General features: G+C 54.8%; 1 long non-coding RNA gene across 1 annotated transcript in view; it reads right to left on the bottom strand.

Moving 5' to 3' along the window:
* LOC138225011 (uncharacterized) overlaps positions 1-24,321 on the bottom strand; it is a 94,235-nt gene that overhangs the window by 2,086 nt on the left and 67,828 nt on the right. Inside the window, exons 4-5 of the long non-coding RNA XR_011183555.1 lie at positions 21,972-22,095; positions 9,406-9,517 (exon numbers count right to left, since the gene is read on the bottom strand). This is a non-coding gene — a long non-coding RNA (uncharacterized lncRNA). The remainder of the gene's footprint in view (positions 1-9,405; positions 9,518-21,971; positions 22,096-24,321) is intronic.

Below are 24,321 nucleotides of genomic sequence, written 5' to 3'. Positions count from 1 at the left end.
TCAGAGGAGCCCTGTCACATGACCCATGTGGGTGTCAGAGGAGCACTGTCACACACACACACTCACACACGCCGGCGAGCCCAATGGCAGCGCTGCCGGTCCACGAGGAGGGAAGAGCCGTCTCAGGGCCGGCAGGGCTGCCATCAATCTGAGCGCTGGGGGCTGCTGGGAGCTCCCCTCCGAAGTTATTGTTGCAGCGGTAATAGATATCCTTCGGTGTCTGACATTCCCCCCCCCACACTGCCCTCCCCCTGCCCTCTCCCAGCCTGCCTCGCTCACAGCTGGTGCGGTGAGGCCAGGGTGCGAGCCAGACCCCCCTTCCCCTCGATACCACCACTACCACCCCCCCCCCCACCTCCACCTCGCTCACGGCACTTATTTCACACATCCCACCCCCGGGGGCTCTCCATCCAGGGGCGCAGGGGGGGCACTCTTGGGCCGACCCCCAGGGGGGAGCGTGGAGACCCCCAAGGTGCTTCCAGCGGGCCCGCGGTTTTCCGCGGTCGAGGGTTGTGGCATCTACGCGTGTGAGCGGCTTCTTTTAAAGTTGACCTCCGCGCACGCTTCGTTTCAGCATCTCGGACAACAGCAGCAGCAACAACTGCAACAGCAGCAACAGCAACAACTGCAACGGCAACAGCCCTGTTTATATCTCAGGCAGGCTTTGGAAAGCAGAAAGAACCGTGGAAACAGGGCAGACCGAGGCGCCACACACAGGCGAGAGGAGCTGAATCTCACTCAGTTCAAACAGTGGGGAGTATCTCAGGATGTGGCAAATGTGCACTGTCCTGCTTCTTTGGCTGTTTGTGCACCTTAATTGCCCAAGAACCCCAGCCACGCTTCCTCCTGAAAGGCCCCAGCAAGTCAGTTTCTACGGCCCCGCTGCTCGGCTTGTTCCAGACACCCACCACTCTTGGAGCAAAGGGGAGCCCCTTCTCGTCACCAGCCTGAAAGCACCTCCTTCCAGACGTCCACTCGTTCCCTGCAGGTCCCTGCCTCACTGCCGAGCTTGACGGAGCCCACTGGGATGACTTAGTCTGTACTTCTCAGGATTTTAAATACTGGTACGAGGTCCTGCTCTGATGCAGTATTCCAAAGGAGGTTGAACTCATCTGCTGTTTAATTTTGGCTCAACCAGGACACAAGGCATTGAGCTGGATCAGAGCTAATAGACTTCTCCCGCTACTCCCCAGCTGGAAATCCTGAAAAAAAAAAACCTGAATCGAAGTCTTAAAACTCTAGAGCGATCAATGCATTATTCATGCTTTAGTTCTAACTTAAGAGTTCAGATAGGAGAAGCGTGGAGGCTGTTTTAATTAGGATAAACTCTTCTCCACGCGTTCCGCGCTGGAATAGTATGGCCTACAGCCTTCATTAAAATGGATTTGCACGGGAGGCAGAATAAAGATTATTTATTTATAAGCTAATGCGCCATGCAGAGTTCTGCCAGCAAACCTGGGCTGTACCTGCCTCTGCGCGGTGAAGGTTCGGAGAGAGCAGAGGGGGACACCCTCTCTCCTGAAACGCCTCTTTTCTCCTTTCATTTTGCTCGTCCGTCCGATGATGCTGCAGCTCGCACCCGAGTGGGGAGGAGGGGATGGGGGGGGGGGGGTGGGAGGCACGGGAGACAAAGGAGTGGGAGCGAGCTTGGAGAGAACATGCGAACTCCACACGGACAGTAGCCCCCAGGGACGGAACCAAGCACAGGACCGTGGTGCTCTGTATGGGAGACCAGACCGTGACACCGCCAGCCCAGCCTGCGTGTCTTGTACAGTGGGAACATGAGGCAGGCAGCCCGGATCCTTGTGGAAGTACATGTGCTCACAGGCCAGGGCCCGTTCCAGCCGACAACAGCTGCTTTCTTACAGCTGGAGCTCGATGACACTCGACTGGCATCCCTGCGGCTCAAGTCAGGTGCGGGTAGCAACAACTATTTTTGCCCTGCGACTCCGTGCTGAAGCCGGCAGAGAGAAGCCGGAGGATTGAGCGTGCGCCGGATGTCACACAGCGGCGCCGGAGGCGGTCCGCGGTCCTGCTACCGGACACGGGCCGACAGACGGAGCTCCGCTCCATCCCCCCCAGCGTCTCCCGGGAGCCGGCCTGCCCTGGCTGCGTCTCCCGGAATGGGGGCAAAACTTTCCGCCGGGAACGAGCCGGGAAAGGGACACGGGGCTGTAATTTTCCAGGAGCTGAGCCCTCACAAGGCCTGGCCTCTCCATGACGTCAGTCTGGGCCCCTGGCCTCAGCCTCTCCTTATAAGGCAGGGCTGAGGGCGCCAGCGAGGCAGGGCTCGGGGCCTTGTCAGCGGGGCTCTCTGAGCAGAGCGCGGCAGCGGCCGTGACAGGGACTGGGAACGTGGAGCCAGCGAGCAGGGGGGACACTGGGAAAGAGCCCAGGGCTTAGCTGAGCAACCAGAGCAATCTCGCATTCGCCCGCTGTTGTAGGGGTTGATTCTTAAGGCTGTCCGCACCCTGCAAAGGCAGGTCACCTCAGAGCTGTGACTGCTGGGGGAAATCGGGGGGGGGGGGGCGAATTCTAATCCCTTCTGCTTTCGCAAGACTAATGTGTTTCATACTCCCAGCAAAGGGCACGTCTTAGCCGGACAAAAACCTGTCACACTGTCCCGGCCTCCTCTGCGTAGCGTCTTGCATTAAAGAAAAAAAAAAACAGCAACAGCATCACAAACGGCAAAGCTCCGCTACCAGCTTCTGAAAGCACACAACTCATTCCGGTGCCCGCAGAGCGGACTTCTACATTCCTTCCAGCGGCCAGGCCACGCGTGGGGACCCTCACCCCTTCATTTTCCTTCTTCCCTGTGTTGTCATTTTCACGCCGGACTTTTAGCTGTGCCAAGTTTTGCCTCGGCGCCGGGCGAAGTCCGAGCTGCGTACGTAAGGGTGCGTTTCTGCTGAGGCACGAACCCCTGAACCCCTGGCTCCTCCGGACAGGCCCGGGGGAACCACAGGAAGTCAGGGGTCGGCATTGGAGGCGGGGTGGGCCAGGCGATACAAGCCAGACCCCACCAGCACAGGGGGGGCGCTCTCTGCAGAAGACCCCGGCCGGGCGGAGAGGGGTAACACCGGGGGTCTCGTTCCCAGGGTCTGGCGGGGCCCCCGGGGGCCCCCTCTTTGCGGCGGCGGTGGCGGCGGAGAGATTCTCGGGCACGCGTGCGCTCGGGGCGCCGAGCCGAGATGAAAGAGCCCGCGCCGCGCTCCCCTTCTCCCCTGCGCGGCGGCGGCGGGTATGCAAATACCCCCCCCCCCTCCCACCCAGCACATCTGAAACATTCTTTAATTTGACGGATTTCAATACATCGGCCCGCATCGCACCTCGCTGCGGAGGAGAAAAACACCGGCAAGCGCTCCCACAGTCACTCTCGCTATAAATTTTAAATAAGCCTTTGCACACACAGAGGAAGGGAGGAAAAAAAAACAGACGACGTTTCTCCAAAGCTGGCCCCCTTATTTCAATATTAAAAATAATATCCGCACTGAACTGTTATAAAGACGTTCTCTCTCCACCCCCCCTCTCTGTGAAATCTGCATAATTTCCTTAAACATATTCTGATGTATGCGTGTGAATAATAAGGCTGATGGGCGCACGCGCGCGTGTGTCGCTGCTCGTTACCGTGGCGTCGGCGAGGCCGGGGGTTCTCGTTAGCCACGCCGAACGGGACGGAGCTCGGCCCCGGACACTCCGAGCCCCGGCCCGGCCGAGCTCGCCGTCCACGCGACACCCCGCGGGGGGGGGGGGGGGCAGAGAGCCCGCAGCGGGGCCGATTATTCCCCAATTATTCAATCAATCAATCAAGCCATCAGTGAGGCCTGGAGAGGTCTCTGCTGGGAGCGTGGCTGAGCAAGGTCACCATGCCTGGGACTTACAAAGGATCTTCGTCAAGACCAGCAGGAGCTGAGGGCTTCCTCATGCTCACTTATGCATCGTCGGCGGCCCTGGGGTCACGTTCAGGGGCTGCTGGTCAGGCAGACCGTGTTTCCTAAAGGCAGACCCCTTCACTTCAGTCTCAATATAACCTCCATCACCTACCGGCACCTGCAGTGCACATAACGTCTACCAGTATGCCCCTCGCCCACACGCCAGGCGCGCTCCGCTCTGCTCTGGGGGGCTGCAAGAAAAAGAACGGGGGTCCTGCCCGGCATGACAAGCTGTCCGAAAGCACCGTCTCGGGATGAACTGCTGCAGGAATGGCAGGAATGCGGGGGTATTTTCGTGCGAGCTTGTACGCAGAAGACAAAGGGCCCGTCTCTGCTGTCTGCACAGAAGACGGCTCTCTGACCCCTGCAGGAGAAATCAATTCAAACGCAGTTAGCGTCTGGGAAGCCTACGATTTCTACAGTCAAGACAAAACAAAAAGACTTTCTCCAGCCCTGCGATTTGTTATTGTGACGAACCCCCCCCCCCGTAACAAGGCAGGATGAATATTCCTCTTGAGGGGGTGTCCGCAGACCTGCAGTGACCAAACCCCAAATTCCTTGGCCTTTTGGTGTCAGCGGTGTGCTCCATGTGCTGTCGCTGTTGAGGACGACCGTGTTTTTCTGGGGAATTTGGCAGCTCGAACCTGTGGCCGACGGACGGGGAGCTGGGGGGGGCTCCTGACCTCATTTCCCCCGCGGACGGAACGTTGCTTTTGCTCGCAATCTTTCCCCAGAGACATCAGGTCTCCCTCCGAACCGGCTCGCCTCCCGCTGGTCCAGGACCAAATGGCTGGACCTTCCTGCAGCCTGTGACGGGTTGGGGAGCCCCTCTGGGGGGTAGGACACCCGCGGGGTGAGAGGAGGAGGTGTGTGCCCTCTGGCTGGGCGACCTCTGTGGCGTGCCCGATCTCGCCCTCCCCCCACCCCAGCCCGAGCCCCCCTGCTTGTTTACTCTGGCCTTCTGCGGCCGAGCCCACCCTCTGCAGACAGATGGTGCCGAGAGATCAGAGCCCTCACCGTTTGCTCAGCCCTGCACCGGAACACCAGCGGCTTCGCACTCCTTCTGGGGAAATCCCAGGCATCCCGGGAAAAAAGGCAGATCCATTCTCCAAAGCCAATGGGAGCCAATGCCGGAGTCTCAAGGAAGTCCTGTGTCAAACCCGTCTCAAATGAAAATCTGATTTTGCAGTGAAAGCCCCAGCCTGGTCCGAGTGTTTTTCAAATTCTCATCGCGCAGCCGGCTGGTTGAAGTCAGACCTAGGAGGTTTATCTCATCTGTAATGCCCTAGTTATCACAATTTATTAACAATTTAAGGTGCTGCATAGAGAACACAGCAGTCAGTCCCTGTGTATGAGGCCTTTAGAAAGTTCTACAGTTTACTTTGAGGGCAGCACAGTGTACTGGTCAATATTCTTAATTCCTGCCCAGAAGGTGATGGGTTTGAGTGCCTGTTGAGGGACTTGAATAAGGCACTTCACCCCCCAATCATTGCAGTCCCCCCAAAACCTCCCAGCTGTACAAATGGGCAAGAGGGCTGCCAGGTCATGGGTACGAGCTTCATTATCGATCCCTTAACATTTACATTATTATCAATTACATCATTAATCCCAGCCTGATGGCAGATGTCACCGGTTCCTGTTCATGTATGTGCACGCTTAGACTGAGGCCATGCTGGGGAGAGTCAACCTGTAAAAATATTCTCTTACAGTTTCAGGTCAGTGTGAAAGACATTCCCATGTAAAATGTACAGCAAACAGCGAGGGGGGGTAACATTGAAAAGGAATTAGTTTCAGTGATCTATATAGTTTGTGTATAGTACAGTATGAAATAATACATCACCCCTAAATGAGTTTCTCCACTACTTTCCAAGACAGCAGTGTGTTACATAAGCAGCTCATAACTGGGATGCGTTAGTCTTAGAAGGTAACGTTCTCCAGCCCACATCTGTCTCTCTGACCCGGGAGGAAGGCACACAGAAACGGCGGCGGGCTCGTCTCCCATCCAGGGGGAGGGGTCACAGTTTCACGAGCCGGAGGGCCTCTGTTAAGCCGCTGGCCGCTGGCTCAAACCCTCCAGCACAGCCTCCACACGGCTGGTCCCTGACAGAGGAATCAGCACCGCGGGACGGGGGGCAGGCAGGTCGGGCCGGGAGCCCCCCCGTTTCACCAGCAGCTTCTGCCCCCAGGGATCAGCGATCTGAATTTCGAAATATAACTTATTTATCGACGCTCAATTCACTGTTTTTGCACCGGGACCGTTCAGTTGCACTATGTTTTCTTTGGCTTGACCAAAGGGATAGTGCTTTCTTTCCTGTTCTGTTCAAACGCAGCACACTGACTCTCGCGAGACATTTGGAGTCGCCACTCCTTCTGGCTGTGGCTGCCCGCCAGTTGTGCGCGTTCTGAAGGTGTCGGCTCGCAGCCGCCAGCCCCCGAACCGCAGGCGAGAGGGCAGGCTGGCCCCGCCCACCTTCTGTACACGTGAGAGACGACACCGGCTCGGACCCGGGCCCGGGTGGTAACAGAGCTCAGCCTGGCGGTCCAGATGCAACAGTCGAGCGACAGAGAAGTTCAGACACTCTCTGCGAAACATTCATATGAACCTGGTGCCTTAATCACAGTCCCCCCCAGGACAAAAGGAGCCACCATTTTACTAGAATCACAGGAGCTGTGACTGCCCGACTGCCCGACTGCCCGACTGCCCGACTGCCCGACTTGATTGACGAGAATCGTTTCCCCGTCACAAAGAGGCTGCCCATGGACAGTTTCAGGAAGTGCGTCTCCGTCCCCCCCGTGAGCATCAGGCCACACGACGGACCCCCAGGCCTCCCTAGAGCGCCGGACGCCGCCCTGAACGAGACCCCGCGGTCCCCCTCAATCACTGCCAAGTGGTAACTCCTGAAGCGGGGCGCCCTTTTGTCTTTCGGGGGTGCACAGACACCCTGCCCTGAGCCCGGACCAGCCATCGGGAAACAAGACGCAAACTATCTTCCTGCTCTTGCCCACTCCCTCTCTTCCTCTCCTCCACTCCCTCTCTTCCTCTCTTCCTTCATCTCCCTCACTCCCTCTCTTCCTCTCTTCCTCTCCTCCTTCATCTCCCCCTCCTGCTCCCCTCCCACCCTCCCCTCTCTCTCCCTCTCCCCCCCCCTCCCTCTCTCCCTCTCTCTCTGCCTGTGTCCCTGTCTTTGCGCTTGCATCCCTCTCTTCCCATATCCCTCTCTTCCCGTCTCTCTCTCGGCTGCTGTCAGCGAGCGCGCAGAGCCGCGGGGACCCGTGGGAACGTCGCCATGGCAACGCCTGCCACTCAATCCCATCTCGGATGTAAATGACCTCGGATTTTATTAGCGCACAATTTCAAGAGATCCCTACAGTTCTTTTTTTCCATCCCTCTTTATAACACCACCTATCATTATCTCTTTTTTTTGCACCCACCGCCATACCCCCCCCCTCAGCTCCTGGTTTTTGGAGATCCAGAATTTGTTTTAACATAAGCGGAATATCTTTCCATCTGCATGTTTTTACATATTCATTCCTTTCTTTTGTTATGGTGGAGGGAAAAATAATGATTTGCATGTGCTCAGAGTCACACTGGCAATCCAAGCAGCAGCTTGTATAAAGAGAGGATCAGGAGCTGATGCTTGCACACGTATGGACACACAAGCTCCGTACACATGTGGGCACACAAGCTCCGCACACGTATGGACACACAAGCTCCGCACACGTATGGGCACACAAGCCGTAAGTATGAGCACACAAGCTCCGCACACGTATGGGCACACAAGCTCCGCACACGTATGGGCACACAAGCCGTAAGTATGAGCACACAAGCTCCGCACACGTATGGGTACACAAGCTCCGCACACGTATGGGTACACAAGCACCGTACACGTATGGGCACACAAGCTCTGCACACGTATGGGCACACAAGCTCTGCACACGTATGGGTACACAAGCACCGCACACGTATGGGCACACAAGCCGTAAGTATGAGCACACAAGCTCCACACACGTATGGGTACACAAGCACCGTACACGTATGGGCACACAAGCTCTGCACACGTATGGGTACACAAGCACCGCACACGTATGGGCACACAAGCTCCACACACGTATGGACAAGCACTGTACACAGACGCAACAAACTCGTCTGGACAAAAATGCATCCTTAAATATGGGCCAGCGCAGACTTTGCAAAAGACGAAAGCAACATTTTTGCAGTTAAAATGCCTTCATGAAGGTAAACAAACTCATTATTTCCTTTTTAAACAGTGAGAAATAAGAAGAGCCTGAGGAGCTCTTGGAAACACAAGCATTGTTCTGGGTACCTGCTGGTCACTCCCTGGCTGGACTGGAGCTGGGCGGACAGCCCGTGGTTTCAAGCTCAATGAGCAGCCTTTTCTGCAAGAAGAGCTGGAACAATGCTTATTTGAAAGAAGATTCAAGAAACATGAGGAACATATTAGCGGAACAACATAACCACCCGAACTGCACAACTGATACTACTGTGACTTCATGCATTGTGTGTCCGTGGTGCACAGCACTCTTATCATCACCCTTGTGTTGTACAAGCTCTCACACATTGCGCTTCCTTGTCCTTGTGAATTCTGGCCAAGACATGAATTAATTACCCACTACAGCAGAGCAACTCAACTCCCAGCCTCTGAAACACTCCTCTGCAGAGCTGTGCTCCAACCAGCCCCTTAACTGGTGAACTGACTGACAGCAGGAGGAGTGTACCAGTAAATGCCCTTGGTGTGTCAGAGTGATGAGGGGTGGAGGGACCTCACTTGAGTAACATTGGACGTCACTTACAGCTCGAGACGCGTGTTTTCCAAAACAGGGACAGTTCATGTTTATTGGTGACACTGGAACAAGAAAAGCCCTTAGAGATGAGGTTAAGGTGCATGAGACGGCCATCTTTTGAATCGAAAAAGAACTTAAAAGTCATTCTAAGTGACTTTTTAAGGGCTTTTTTGAGCAGTTGGGCTGATAAGGAGGTCTCTGAAGTGCAGGCGCATACTCGCCAGAAAGGACTGGCATCCTGGGTGAAAGACGAGTTATCAGAGCCAGCAGGGAGAGTCTCAGGGTGTCCGGCCGGCCGGCGGTGAGGTGGGAAACCCTGTCTCCCTTCCAGCCGGAGATTCTCCCCCCTGCGGGTTTGATCCTAAACCTGCTCCTCTCCTCTCCAAGCACAAGGAGCCACCGAGAGCGATTACAGCTCGGGACATCAGGACAGAGGTGGTCAACCCCAGCAGGGGGTCCCCGACTCTGGCCCCAGGGACCCCCACGCCTGCTGGTTTTGATCCTCTTGAGCACCCCATCAAACACTTCAACCCTTGACAGGCTCGTGCCCAGTCCCTAAACGCGCAGGAAGTCACCTTTTAACTCCGATGCTTCAAGATCTCCCGCCTCCGAGGAGAAAACATACTTCCCAAGGTTCCAACCAAGCCTGGTGTCTGAGTTAGGGGCTTACTTCAACAAAGAGCTCGGCTCCGATGGAATCCAGCAGAGGTGTGGATCTTTAGGACCAGGGTCACTGGGTCCTGCAGGTTCTACGGATACTATCCAGCTTCCGATCTTCAGACCTAAAAAATAAACAACATAGAGGCTGATTCCCTATCAAGACAATTAACGAGTTTAAGTAATTAAGTTCAGAGGTGGAAAAAACACCAGGGGTCTGTAATCCTCGTGTTCCCACTCCCAGATTCTGGAATCAAGACACTGAGAGGTCAAAACAGCCTGGTGAGGTAACAGTGGCTGAGGGGCTCCGTTTCGGTTGTTACTGAGCCTACAAACACGATCACCCCTGACTCGCTTTCTTTTTAAAAAAAAAAACTTTTCAGAACCTCACCTCAAGGGTATCGGGTTCTAAAGGCAGCTCCGAAACCGGATACTTTAATTCTGGGCTCCGATGACTAAGCTCTTTTGAAAAGAGAAACTTCTGCGCCCCTGTCCTGCTCCCTGAAAACCGCACACGTCTCGGAAATCTGTTCAAAATCCTCTACAGAAAAATCCCTGCGAGAGGCATCTAGCATCGAGGAGAGCTGGGGCTTTGTAATGGAACCATTTAGTGCTTTGATCCCCACGCAACACGTTAAACGCCCCACCCAGACACCTCAGAGAGGGTCCCGCCACACCAGGGCACCTTCAGCAGTGTCACGGGCCACTTCTGGAGCAGCAGAGGTGTTTGACCTGGTTACATTCGAGTTTCTGTAAATAAAACCCTGGGCAGGCCGATTTAACCTGCGAGCTGACAGAACACCAGGCTAAGCACATGCAGGGTGCTGGTTTCATACTGCAGCATTCGGGACTCAGGCCACCTCTCTCACGCACTATTTTTAACACACTGTCAAAAAGGGGTACAGATCCATTCCTTTTTTAAATAACCAGGCACTGAGAGCTAGTCAAATTCCTCATTTATCAGGAAGAAGAGGTTCATTTTATTTTTTCAGATAATCGGCTCGTCCTGTACCGCAGGAGAACAATGCGTTGAAGTTACACCCTAACAGATTATTTTCTGGTGGTGTCACAAAAGTGTTTTTTTTTTTGTGTGTGTGCTGTATTTAACCACCTTCTTCATATTTCCATCTCCAAGTTTAAGCGGCGCAGACTGAAGACAAAATTATTTAATAGATACACCCTACATTTGTATGTCCACCTGCTTGCCTTAACAAAGCAGCTGCTCGTTGCTCGTTAGTCGCTGCTGGAGGAAGTGAATTTCGATGGCCAGCTGGATGGCCAGTGTGTTGCGGAACATGGGGAGGATGTTTGTGGCCATGAACACCAGGGAAACATCATGGTTGGCCACCGGAACAGGACCTCAGAGAGTCAGGATACAGAAAGGGGCCATCCCTTCATTCCCGGTACTGCTGCTATCTGCACTGCCCCGCCTGGATCTGGGAACTCCCGGGGGGGGGGGGGCACGGGGGACTCTGGTGTGGTCTGAGCTCGTTTCATCACGTCTTCTGAGCTTGACCTCTCGGTCAACCTTGGTATTTTTCCACAGTCCAAAATAACCGTATCGAGAGACCAGACTAGTCCTGTTCCAGACTAAAGAGATTCAGTTCCCCTTGCCTGTGCGGGACTTTAAGGCTGGGCACTAACAACTTCTTCCTTCTCCGCAAAGATTCCAGGGCAACCAAATCCCTCTTCGCATTGGGACCCCAAAACGAATCCGATAACTCCAAAACCATATCCGATAAGGAATCGCACTAGAGCTTTGTGTAATGGAACTTTTCCCTACTCTCTCGCACAGTGGTCATCTCTTAGGCCGAGCAACGCTGTCACGGCTGGGTCTATATGGTTCTACGGACCAGAGTGCAGACTCCGGTCCTGACTGGGTTCCAGCCAAACTCTTAACTGCTGGACTGATCTCTGATTATTGGATGAATCCGCCCAGTTCAAGGCCCTAACTCCACGCCGTTGTGTGCTGGAGGAGATATAAAGAGAGAATAGGTGGGGGGGGGCTGTTGGACCCCACCCCTCCATGACCAGACCCGCGCAGCTCCGCTCCACAATGGCGGACCGGAGACCAGACCCGCGCGCGGAGAGGCGGCCTCCTTTCCTAGCAAATACTCCGCCCTGGCCGCGCTGATATTTCCCCCAACACGGACACGAGGCAGAGACTGCAGCGGATAACAAGGGACGGAACTGAAAAGGCCAAAGCCCACTGCGACAGAGCCTGTCCACAGAGCAGATGGCTTTTTGTAGCTGGAATGGATTTGTTTAGAGGGTCAGATTAACACAGGCTAAATACAGAGCACGCACACACAAGCAGGCACAGACAAAAACCCACGAGCTCAGATTCCTCTGTCAACACTACGGCTTCTCCTAGTATTGTGGAGCACTGGTATTCAGACTGGTAGCAGCGGTATTGTAATACTAGGGGTAGTTCTATTTCTATTGATCTGTTGCACCGATGTTGGGCAAATAATAGTAAAACAGTAAAAACTATTCATTAAAAGAACAAAGAACACAGAATGGAGATATAAAGTGGGCCACAGAAATCTGATCTTCCACATGTTCTCTTGAACTGGCAGTGACTTCAATCAAATTCAAAGCACAGTCTATCCTGCTTTCCCATATGATTCATGTACATTCAAGCACTGCAGCACAATCATCTTCATGATTGCGATGCATCGATTAAGGATGAAGTTAGCGATGCTAACAAAACGTTTATGCTTGCCAACGAGGTGGCAGGTCTCCCTGTGGAAGGTGTGCATGTTCGCTCTTCGCCGCCCAGGCTGGTCTGCGGCTCAGACGTGTGCGCGCAGATCCCAAAACACACACCCGGAGGAGTCACGCCCCCGCGGGATTCAGTCATCCGGGACAAAAAAAAGAAATTCCCCTTGAACGCGCGAAATGTGCTGTTTTTCAAAGGATCTCACTGGAGTGCCCCGCGGTAGGCGTTTCACGGGCTTGCAAATTCCATGTGCCCAATTTACCAGCATGCCGGGGCAGCGTTTGGATGCTGGGGGTCGGCAGGAGCAGGCTCTAGCCCGGAGAGAGAATGGGAATTGTGCTTCCAGTTCCACGCGGCTCCCAGTGACCTTATTCAGGGACACCGGACCACGAGAAAGCCAATCCCAGCCTCTGCAGGGCCATTAACCAGCTGATGCCTTATCCTTTCTGTGATCTGCTTTATAGCAGCGGGGTCAATTAAGTCACTGAGACTATATTAAGGAACTGAGGACCAATTAAGCGACAGGAGGGCCGGCTGGCTGGCTGGAAGTCCTGCGATGCGGCGTCAGCGAGGAGACACGGGTTTCATTGCCCTGGACTTTTCAAGAGCGCTACGAGAAACCAGCCCTGCGTGCCTGAGATCCAAGCCTGAATTCCTGGTCTGTCTGCCCGCGCTCCCCTCCTCAGGCCTTTGGTCTGTGATCAACCTGGAAGGGGGACCGGCCGGTTCAAGCAGGGGGGGGTGGGTGGATTGTCCGCTACGCCACCTGCACTGCTGCAAACCAGAAACGGGAATATAGCGTCTTTTGTTCCGGCCCGCCCTTTCACGGAGCACCTGTCTGGCGTCCCCCCCCCCCCCGATCTCCCTGCAGGCTGGCTCTCGCGTGTGCACGCAGGCGGGGGACTGGGGCAGTCTGGGGAGCGGAGGGGCAGACGGGGCAGGCCGTGCAGAGATCGGGTTACTGCAGCTGCTCGGGGGGGGGAGGAGCCGGCAGCAGCAGCAGAGAGGGGAAGAGGCAAAGGGCGCGCTGGGGGAGAAAAAAGACCAAGGAGAGGAGGAAAAATAAAGGAGAACGACAAAGAGTGACAGGCCTCGGGCATTTCAAAAAAGGGGGCATTTAGGATTCGAAAGAATTTTAAAAAAGTAACTGCGTACCGAATAAAGCCAAAACCGAACGAATGCGAAGGGTTAAACCCAGATAGGAGGGCTTGTGGAAACATGGGGGAGATGGGAGGGGGGCAGGGCGGAACGCCGGCCTCGGACCCGGGCCTGTCCCTCCACGCCCGGTCCCGGTCCGGGACACAGTCCCCCGCTCACAGCGAAAGGTTGGAGAGGAAGAGACACCCGTCCCAGGGAGGATCTGCGCTTCCCCTGCTCGCTGACACACACCCAGGCCATTAGAGGAGCGCTGCACTGACAATTTATAGCCGGCCTGATATAAATAGATCCATCACTGGATCTTCCCCTCGGCCCGCGCGCAGAGAGGCTGTCAGAAGCACTCAGCTCAGCCGAGCAGGCGAGGCACAGGAGAGCAGCATCTAGTGAGGGAAGGAGACAAAAACAGACACTCTCCCCCTCCCTCCTCCCTCCTCACTGACGGGCACTGCTGCAGAGCTGCCTGCAAACTTCCTCGCCTCTCTCTCCCTCCTCTGCCTCCCCTTCGCGCGCAGCCCAGTGAGTTGCAATTAAAAACCTCGCGAAACTTCAGAAAGAGGGGCTGTCGAGGCTCGACGCGCTGCAAGCCCGCGCCGGCACGCAGGACGATCCGTTGGGTTAAAACGGAATGAAAAAACCCAGCTCTGGTAAAACCACTGCGTTTGAACAAGAGAATTCATCACGATGGCTCTCGTGCGTTTTGTCTGTGGGTGCTGGTCAGTTGACGTTTCGGCCACCTGACTTGTTCCTGGACCAAGGATCCCTTCGAATTCAAATGCTCCATCATGAATAATACAGTACATGGCAATTGCTTAAAAACTACAAGAGCATTTATTTTGCCATGGATTCTGTTGCGATATAATATTTCTGGAGCCCTGCCACACTGAACTGAGCTCCCGCAAGCTTCTGGCTTTCCCATGATGCTTTTCGGCCTGAGCTCCTGCTTCAGGCCCTACATTACACGCAGGCCTCTGCGCGGAGCTGTGGGTTTCTGTCTGATCGCTTTTGTGCTTGCAGTTGTGTCAAGGACATTGCTGCAGTAGAGACAGCACAGACAAAAATGACTAATTCCTACCCAGGAAGGAATGCCTTTCTCAGATAGGAAGGCAAAGTCCATTTTCAGGCCTACCAGCTCATTAAGCGAAAATAATCCTGTGGTGTTAAGTGACCTGAGAGAAGAGTCCTCCCGGATGAGATGTTGAACAGTTATTCGGATACCCCTAGTATGGCTGGCACTGTTTCACACAGCTGGGCGTACTGCAGAAACTGGGAAGAAACTGAACAGTGCACAGTAGCACTCCTTGAATCCATCCATCGGCCTCTCTCCAGGGAGAGACAGCCATGGTGCCGAATGTTTTAGAAACGGTCCTTAACGGTCAGAGAGCAGAGATCTGGAAGTACTGTACGTCAGCCCATCCTAGTTGAGCAACTGATTGCTCCAAGTAACGCACTCGGGGCTCAGCAGGAAGGAAAGGCAGCAGTGGGACCCCCGGTCCCTCTCCAGCGTGCAGACTCATGGCTGCTCACGAGGAGCGCTAGGTATTGACAGCGAGCATACGGAGACTCCGACATCCACACCTCAGGCCAAGGCAACAACCTCCAGCAGACCAGGGAAGCCCTCGGATCTGCCACCTGATTATGTCTGCATTTTAATTCTCCCCTTTATCGAACAAGCCAGGGCTTATACTGACTCTCCCCTAAGAGTCAATTAGAGCAGAGAGAGAGAGCTGGGAAGACAGGGGTCCTGAGCGGATGAGAGGTACAGAGCAGCAGAACACGGGAGGGAGAGGCAGAGAGAGAGAGAGAAACAGAAACACAGTCCAGAGAGGGAGGGAGGAAGGCGCGCAGACCCTGAGAGTGGGGGGGAGGGCGTGTTGCCCTGACTGGGTCAAGGCTCCAGCCTCTGCAGCTGCTGGGAATTCAAACACCACCTCGCCTGGAGAGGAGACAGAGCTGCACTGGGGCTGGAGGAAGCCCAGTCTCACTCTCGCACACTTCTACACACTGACACTCGTGCACACACACTCACACACACACTTCTACACACTGACACTCGTGCACACACACTTCTACACACTGACACTCGTGCACACACACTTCTACACACTGACACTCGTACACACACACTCACACACACACTTCTACACACTAACACTCGTGCACACACACACTTCTACACACTAACACTCGTACACACACACTGACACACACACTTCTACACACTGGCACTCGTACACACACACTCACACACACACTTCTACACACTGACACTCGTGCACACACACTTCTACACACTGACACTCGTGCACACACACTCACACACACTGACACTCGTGCACACACACTCACACACTAACACTCGTACACACACACTCACACACATCTACACACTAACACTCGTACACACACTCGTACACACACACTTGCTCACACACTTTCACACACTTCTACACACTAACACTCGGACACACACTCTCCTGGGGCCACAGTGACGCGAAGGCAGGACGCCGCCGTTAGCGTTCAGTGTACCGACTTGGAAAACCGGAGTGAGGAGGAGATGTTCTTTAGATTTGAAACTGCTCTCTTCGTCTCCGCGTTTCCTTCTCTAAATTCCAGCGGCAGAACATAGCACCGGAGGAGAAAAGCCTTCAGAAAGCTCAGGCTGTCTCTACGTGCCATTCTGCAGGTGCTGCTCTGTGCAACCAGGCGTCAGTGCGGCCTGACACCTGCCCCTGGCTTTAATCCACTACCCCTGTGCCAGTCAGGTCCGTTCCTCACGGAGAAGAACGTTATTTGGCGGCCTTTTCATCCTAACCCCCAGAGACACAGAACCAGATCAATACTCCCCGTCTCCGCGCGCACACACACGCACACCAGCTACAAAAGAAGTGACCAGAACTGCTAGCCTGCTCGGCCTTTTCCACTCTCCTTTTGCGTGCACGCACCAATCAATCCATTTCCCCCCCCCTCCGTCTCCCATCCGCGCGGTAATTAAGCGGCGCTGGTCGCTGCCTTCCTCTCGTTCGCCCAGTGAAGAAAATAAACGCACAGCGAGGGGGGGCGGTCGAGCTGTCAAAGAGTTGGGAGCGCGCGTGTCCCCACTGGAGGTGCCCGCATGTGTTACATGGCTTTTAAAAACCCGGGGGTCCCAGGACGCGCGGGCACGTCATTAAGCACACGCAGACAAGGGGCTACGGCCGCGCTGCCTTTCGGGCATCTCCGCCGACGCGTCAGGTGGGAAATGCGTTCACATATGCACATCTTTACCAAGCGAGGGACACCGCCCCACCCTGTGTGTCTCACAGTGCCTCTGCTCAAGGCTCCAGGGAAAGCCCAGAACAGACTCCTGCCAGGAACCGAACCGACAAACAAAGGCTTTCATCAAGCCCTCTCCCTGCTCCCGGCTGCGTTTCTGCCCCTCTCTTCTTACTGTGGGGAAATTACGATCTCCCATCTCCAGACCTCCCTCGTGGTCGCGGGAGCACCCCTGCTACAGCCCCCAGACGGTAAACACAAAGCGAGACAAGCCAGGCAGAGACCGGCCGAGTTGAGCCCCTGTCCGTCCTACGCGGGAAGGATCGGACCTGAGTGGGTGTCCCAACGACTTCAGCCCGTCAGGGGCATGAATAGGGAGTTCAGCTTTTCACTCCAATGGAGCTTCTTACTGAAGTGCCAGAAGTAATCATTTACCTGCTCCAGTAAGGCGCAGAAACAGGTAGGACTGTATCGGCCCAGAATACTGAAGCTGAGGACCCCTGGGCTGGGATACCTGCAGAACATCACTTCCATTAACTTTAGCATGAGCAGCCAGGTGAGGCTGAGCCTGATAACTGACCTGCTGAAAGACGGACCGAGCGCAGCTGTGCTGCAGTAGAGAAGCACTGTCTAACGTGGGGATTCAGTTCCCTGGGTCTGTGACCTGTTGTCCCTCCAGTCAGACCTGTGCCTCTGCTCCAGTGGCCTCACTTGCATTAGCACGGAGATTCATCTCTCCGATCCCAGCTGCCTCTGTGGCCAGTCGGACTCGCCGCGGGTTTGCTTTCTTACGGTCTCGGAGCAGAACTCCAAAACTGCAGCGGCTCGGGCTTTCCGCCTCTAGCCGATCTTTTTTCTAGCGACAGAGCGGCTCAGGGAGGACCCCTCGGCGTGCCGGTCTCACCTCCCGCCCCGCGGTGACAAGCCCGACCGAGGGAAAAAAACGCTGTTTCCGTTCCGGCGCCTGGTCGCCTGGTCTGTGGCCTGGGGTTCCTGGGCACCAGCTGGGGCTGGTTTCAGCCCCCACTCCACACCGCCTGGGGCAGGGCTGGAGACCGGAATTCCTGCCGCGGGCTCGCGGTGATAAAGAAGCGGTCTGACCCAGACGGACTGCCAGCCCCCCTCGCTGAGGCACAGCGAGCCAGGTAGATTTGCGGACATCAGGCTGTGAGATGACCCTCTGACTTTTACCTCCCAGGGAGCTGCTGGAGGGGCACAGACAGGGCGAGGGGGCGAGGGATGCACGGTCCTGTTGCACGAGGTGACAGGGGTGCGAGTATAAGACCAGATCACTTTACTGGCCCTATACAATTTCTCGCATTAGGAATGTGTCTTTGCGCAGACCCCAGCTTGCTCTCCATGAGACACACAGACAGGGAGAGAAGCTGGGGGTCAGAGCGCAGGGTCAGCCATTTATACAGCACCCCAGCTGGGGTGAAGGGCCTGGCTCAGGGGCCCAACAGAGTAGGATTCCTCCGCCGGCTGCGGGATTTGAACTGGCAACCTTCCAGCCACAGGCGCAGATCCTGAGCCAGCGGGTTTGAGGAGGTCAGGCTGTTTCTATTTGCACCTCCCCTCAGTGCCTCACGGACTGCCCCCCCCAGCGGTGAGGGTGAATGTCAGCGCTAGCAGGCCAACGGGGTTACCCACCCCCTCCTACAGACCCACACAGGCAGCCAGCGCCCAGGAACACCTGCAGCAGATCGGGGGGGTTCGGCAGCAAGACGCCGGCTGCCCCCGCAGACGTTTGAATACTCCGGAGGGAAAGGAACAAGTTGAAGGTTTATTCCCTGCTGAAAAGACAGGAAAGGAAGCACGTTACAGCTGTGTAGCTGCTCACACCGGGAGAAGGCTCCACAGCCGAAACGTTGCGTTTTCTCTCTTCTGTTCTCAATAGGGAATAAACCTTTAACTTGTTCCTTTGCAGCCTACGCGTGCTGACGCAGCTGTGCGTCTCGGCCAACGCCTGCACCGCGGTCCCAAACCAGACGACAGGTCCCGGTCTGAGAAGCACGGTGGGCGACTTCTCCAAATGAGCGTTGGACATTGTAGAAGAAGAAAAAAAAAAAGATAAAAGACGCGCATTTCCGGCCCGAACGAAACACGCGTTTGTTTGTTTTTCCCCTGCTGGTGCTAAAAGAATAAGGAGCGTGTGTTTAGATTTAAGGGTAGGGAGGGTCAGGGCTTCATTACGGTGTGTGCTAAAAGTGGGAGGGGGGGTCGTCTCATTGAAACCCGTGCTCGATTTATTTATTTTTTAAAAGAGAGAAAGAAAAAAAAACACCCTCTTCCTTAGCACCGCGGCTCGCCTCGACATGAGCGTGTTCTCGAAATCGCTTCCAGTGTCCAGCAGGCCCAGTGTCCAGCCGGCCCGGCTCCCATCAATGGCCCATTAATCACCTCGCGCGTACACGGGCCTGAAAGCTCTTTCCGCGGCGCAGCCAATCCGCGACGCGTTGCCCAGGAAACAACCTCTACCCTTGAGAGGTTTTTCATGGATTTTCCCCCCTCCTCTTTCCTCCTCTGTTGTGGATGTTCCCTCGGCTTTTTCGTTCCCGGAATCGGTTGGCAGCCGGTTTTTTTTTTTTGCGTTCGTGTGTGTGTGTGTGCGTGCTGAAGAGATTGCGAGTGGGAGAGAGGGAGAGGGAGAGAGATGGCAAAAAGCAAAAGCAAAAAAAAAAAAGACGACACAGGAGGAGAGGAGAGAAGGAAAAGGAGAGGGAGAGAAACTTAAAAAATGAAACAAGTAATAGGTTTATTCCATGCTGAAAAAAAGAAGAAGAAAGAGAACACAACGTTTCGGCTGTGGAGCCTTCTTCGGCGTCGCTTCATAAAATGCGCCTTCCTAAACTCCGGCACAAGACAGACTGTGCAGTCGTTTCCCCGAGCCCCCCCTGCTTTTCCCAAAGACGAGAAGCAGGAAGAGCCGACATGCAGGCCGCTGGGCTGACGGCTACGGCTACGGCTACTCCTACTCCTCAGGCTCGAACCCAGGGCCAAGCGGTGACGCACGTCCCCCTGCCGTCCAGCCCCCAGCGCGGCGCGGCGGGGCCCCTGCCTAATTTCACACGTTTTTGCCTGCCCGTGCGTGCGAGAGGAGCGCCAGCCGCTCTCCTCCGGACAGCTTGAACAGTTGCGCCCGGTCTTTGGCAGCTCCCCGACTTGTCGAGGCGTCTCGATCTGCGGGGCTCGACTTCCGCCTGTGCTGTAAACAGACGCTTTTTCAAGTCCGGATCACAGCGCCTCGGTGATGTTTCTGCAACTGCGCGTAACCGTCCCGTATATGATCATGAATTATCTTTCTATCTATATTTCACGACTATTATGTCAGCTTTTGTTTTGTTTTTGTATTGTTTTTTTAAAAAAAACAGCTTTCTGCTGTCGTGTGAAAAACTTGAAACCCTGACTTCACTGCTGAGCTCGGGCCGTTTAAGGGAGCGTCGAGCAATTCCGACTCTCCGGTAAAAGTGAAGGGCTCCCCCCCCCCCCCCCCCGCGATGCAATCGACATTTTCGGAAACAGAATTAAAGTGATTCTTTGAGAATTCACCCTATGTTAATACGCAATAATAAAAAACAACAACAACACAACTAATCAGGGCGCTAGTCTTTCCTTAACACGACTGGCTTCACGTTCAAACACGTAGCAGCGCGTCTGCGCAGTGACAGCTGGGCTTGTTCTCAACTGCCCTGGCACAGCGGCCCACACGAATCCCAGCGCGGTCTCTGACCTGCGAGGGACAACTACACGCTTTCACTTGACTGTACCACACCTGGGTGCCCGGCCATGATAGGACATTTCAGGCTTAACTGCCCTTTCTGGGAAAAAAACACGAACGGCCTTAATTATAATAATAATAATAATTGCTTACACTTATATAGCACTTTTCTGGACACTCCACTCAAAGCGCTTTACAGGTAATGGGGATCCCCTCCACCACCACCAATGTGCAGCCCCACCTGGATGATGCGACGGCAGCCATAGTGCGCCAGAACGCTCACCACACACCAGCTCTCAGTGGGGAGGAGAGCAGAGTGATGGAGCCAATTTATAGATGGGGATTATTAGGAGGCCATGATTGGTAAGGGCCAATGGGAAATTTGGCCAGGATGCCGGGGTTACACCCCTACTCTTTTTGAGAAGCGCCCTGGGATTTTTAATGACCACAGAGAGTCAGGACCTCGGTTTTACGTCTCATCCGAAGGACGGCGCCTGTTTACAGTATAGTGTCCCCGTCACTACACTGGGGCATTAGGACCCACATGGACCACAGGGTGAGCGCCCCCTGCTGGCTCCACTAACACCTCTTCCAGCAGCAGCCTTTATAACACACCTTTTCATAAACTAGCACCCGGCTCCAGGCTCTCTCTCCCCCTGGTCACCCCGAGGAGGATGGGAGAAGAGCCGCAGAGGGGTGGGCAGGGCCACTGTGAAGACCTGCAGCGTCCGTGTCCACCCCTGGGGGGGTCACAGGCCTTGACCGGACCTGACGGAGGGAGGGTGATCTGGGAAGGGGCCCAGGGATTGGAGCCCCAGCCGGGTCAGGACCCTGTCTTATGTGCTGGTGTTGTTAAGGCACTTCCCAGCCCCACCCCAGCGAAGCACGGTTGTCGTGAGGGAGTGACGCAGGCAGGGAGACGTAAGAAACTCAGGGAAGGGAAATGGTTCGATTGCAACGCGTGCAGGGTCACGTGTGTGTCGTGTCTTCCTACACACATCAGCGTTGAGAGGCAGTACACAGCCGCCTGCGTTTCCAGACACGAAGAGGAGGGTCAGCCTGAACGGGCCCGGCACGCTGGGGCCGCCAGCTGGGAGGACACACTCCCACACTGGGCGGCTGGTCCATCGCCTGGACATCTGGGGGTGCGGGGCGCAGGACGGGGGGGGGTGGGGGAGTACCAGTCAGAGGCCGGGCCTGCCCCGTCCCGACTCTGCAGAGCCGCACTGTGCCATAACACTGTGCCAGCTATCACCAGAACCGAACCCTTCTTCTGTCCCGCCTCCCGGCCATCGAACGCACCCGCCCCGCCCGCCCACCCCTGGCAGCTGCCTGTGCCCCTGCAGCAGGGCACCGGCACGGCTGTCTGTGGACTTTCCCAGCGCTTCGTTCCAGCACGCTCTGTCCTTCGTGGACTTCACCTGTGCTCGGCGATTCATAGCACTGCTCACCTTTCTGTGCCGCTTACTGGATCGCCGTTCTGTTAAAGAGCGACTCCCACCATTATGTCATACGGTAGCTGCTAATATACAGCTCCTCCTGGTGCCTACAATTAACGCTTTGATTTTTTTCTGGGTTATATTAGTTGTGGACGTGGCTTAGGCACAGACAAAGACAGACTGAAAGCTTATATAACTTGTGTTCTGGGAGCCTTAAAAAGTGTTATTTTACCATTGGAAGTAACAGAATAGCTCATATGAAGACTAAGTAATGAGTGATTTATATTTACCTTACTGGTTTCCATTCTGCTACACTTTGTTTGACTGGGATGGACTGGCGTCCCGTCCAGGGCGTACCCTGCCCTGCGCCCCGTTGCTTGCTGGGATAGGCTCCGGCTCCCTCAGGGCCCTGTGCTGGATGAAGCAGCGAGACAGTGGGTGGGAGGATGGACGGATATGCTTTGCTTGACGACAGTCAGACAATGTTACACTGTATGAAACTCTGCTCTGTCTACTGATCAGGCGCCCGAGCCCAAGGAGAGGGAGATTCAGCCGCGCTCCTCTGGCATGAGGGGTAAGCTGAGAGAACTCGAAAGGAATTTTGTTCAATAAGGAGGGGAAAAAAAAAGGGAACAGAAAGGCCAATGTCTGGATATGTTCTGCCGAGAAAGAGCTGTGCTGTTGGAACAGGACATTCGCAGGAATTAAATTAGCTGGGAAGCTGCAAAACCCACAAGACCGTTAACCCTCTCTGTGGTGTAGCTGCACAGGTAACAGGTCTGGAAACAGCTGCGATTGGCTCTTCCATGCCTGGTCTTGTTTCAGCCTCACCTGCTTGCTTACGTTCGGTTTCATATCATGCCCAGTGCCCCTCGCACCCTGTACTTTGAGCGACTCCGCACACACCTTCGTTATGGATTTTGCATTTCAGATCACGCACTTAAAAAAAAAACAACAGGTTGTTCAGGCACTAGTTCAATGACCAGCATCTGAAGTTGTGCATTCAGGGTTTCAGATTATTTGTGGTCTTTCCTCAAGGCAGTGGCAGAGACGTGCAAAAAAAAAATGACAGTAAAGATTGTCATGAATGAATGTGAGGAGAGCCTGTGCCAGAGAGCTGTGTCCAGTGGTTTAGTCTTCACGCTGTTGACCCAGATCTCCCTGCCTGTGGGCAAGCAGGTATCTCCTCTCCACAGACTCGCCTACTGCCACCGTCAAAGGTTTCAGGACACAGTGAGGCTTCATTTCATCTCTAGGTGTAGAAGAGCTTGGGTCTGTGTGACCAGAAGCCTGAGGCTAGATTGAGGGACCCCCCCCCCTGTTGAATGTGCTCCAGCAAGACTCTGCCAGATTCCCATCCCAGAGCTCCGCTACCCTCACCAGAGGCGGCTCGGCTGCAATACAGCGCAGTACAGACCGCTCCATGCGTGATCCCTTCGCCACCAGCTCTTCAGAAACTCCCGCCAGCTCCAGGTCACGCTGGGCTTAGAGACACGCTACTCAAGGCTCTGGTTTAAGTCAGGGGGCAGACCCATAATTTGCATCCCTGGAGAAGTCGGGAATCTCCCAAGGTCTCCGAATTCACGGCGAGGGAGAGGGTGTACAATGAAAGCAGAGCTGCCAGAGACCAGTGCCCGGACTGCACAGGACACATGCAGCAGGGCCCCAGGCCAGTGAGTGTGGCAAACCGCAGACAAGTCACAACAGTGCCCCAGAGTGCCAGCAAAGTGGATTTCACAGCGAAATGAACTTCAGAGCAGCAATCAACCACAGACACCGAGTGTAAAAAGAGAAACAATGCAACGTACTGTACAAACAGACAGTGTTTGTGTACAGAAGCAACACAAGTGCTTGATCACACAGGCGGAAGACCAGACTGCAGCGGATACCTAGTGGGATGGGCTTGCCGTGTTTGACAGGGCAGCAGACTGCTTTGGAGACGGTAGTGTTCAGTCATAACCAGGGATTGACAGCTCTGCTCAGATTCAGCCTGTTATTGACAGAATTGTATTCTACTGCACAGGTACCGTACACAAACATACACTTTGAACACTTTGTGTTCCTTTAAAAAATACCCTAAACATATAAGAGAATATTAAGGCACCATAGAAGAAATATACTAGATGCAGAACAAGGAGAGAAGCTAAACAGGGCTGGGCTTGGTCAGCACTAGAATGGCTGATCTCTAACGAAACCAAGCTGATGCTGTAAGTGGTGCTGGTGGACCAGTAGGGGGCGCTCTTCCCCCCCAGGCCAGACTTTCTAAGCCTGCGCCCCAGTATGTTGACTGTAGACACTGTGCCATAGGAAGTGCCGGCCTTCAGATGAGACATTAAACCGGGGTTCCCCTGCTGGCTGCAGCAGTTTCTCCCCCTGGTCGGTCAGGGGGGCTGCCGTGTGTCACCCAGGTGGGGTGAAGTGGGTCCCCCCCCGTGTGCAAAGCACTCTGGGATCCTTCGGGATGAGAAGAGCCACATGAATGTGATGAATTATTACTACATACATCGATGGCACCTGTACCGTATTTCAAAGGTACTGTTAGGAACTTCGATTCCCCCTCATGCGCGATCTACCACGTTGTCAGAGCGTGCCACATTCATCTTCCTCCTTTGAGGCGAGAGGCTGAGACGCGTTCCTGTT

Source organism: Lepisosteus oculatus, chromosome 24 (assembly GCF_040954835.1).
Source record: "Lepisosteus oculatus isolate fLepOcu1 chromosome 24, fLepOcu1.hap2, whole genome shotgun sequence".
NCBI lineage: Eukaryota > Metazoa > Chordata > Actinopteri > Semionotiformes > Lepisosteidae > Lepisosteus > Lepisosteus oculatus.
Note: the sequence above shows the minus strand (reverse complement) of the source record. Positions and strands in the feature narration are given on the sequence as shown.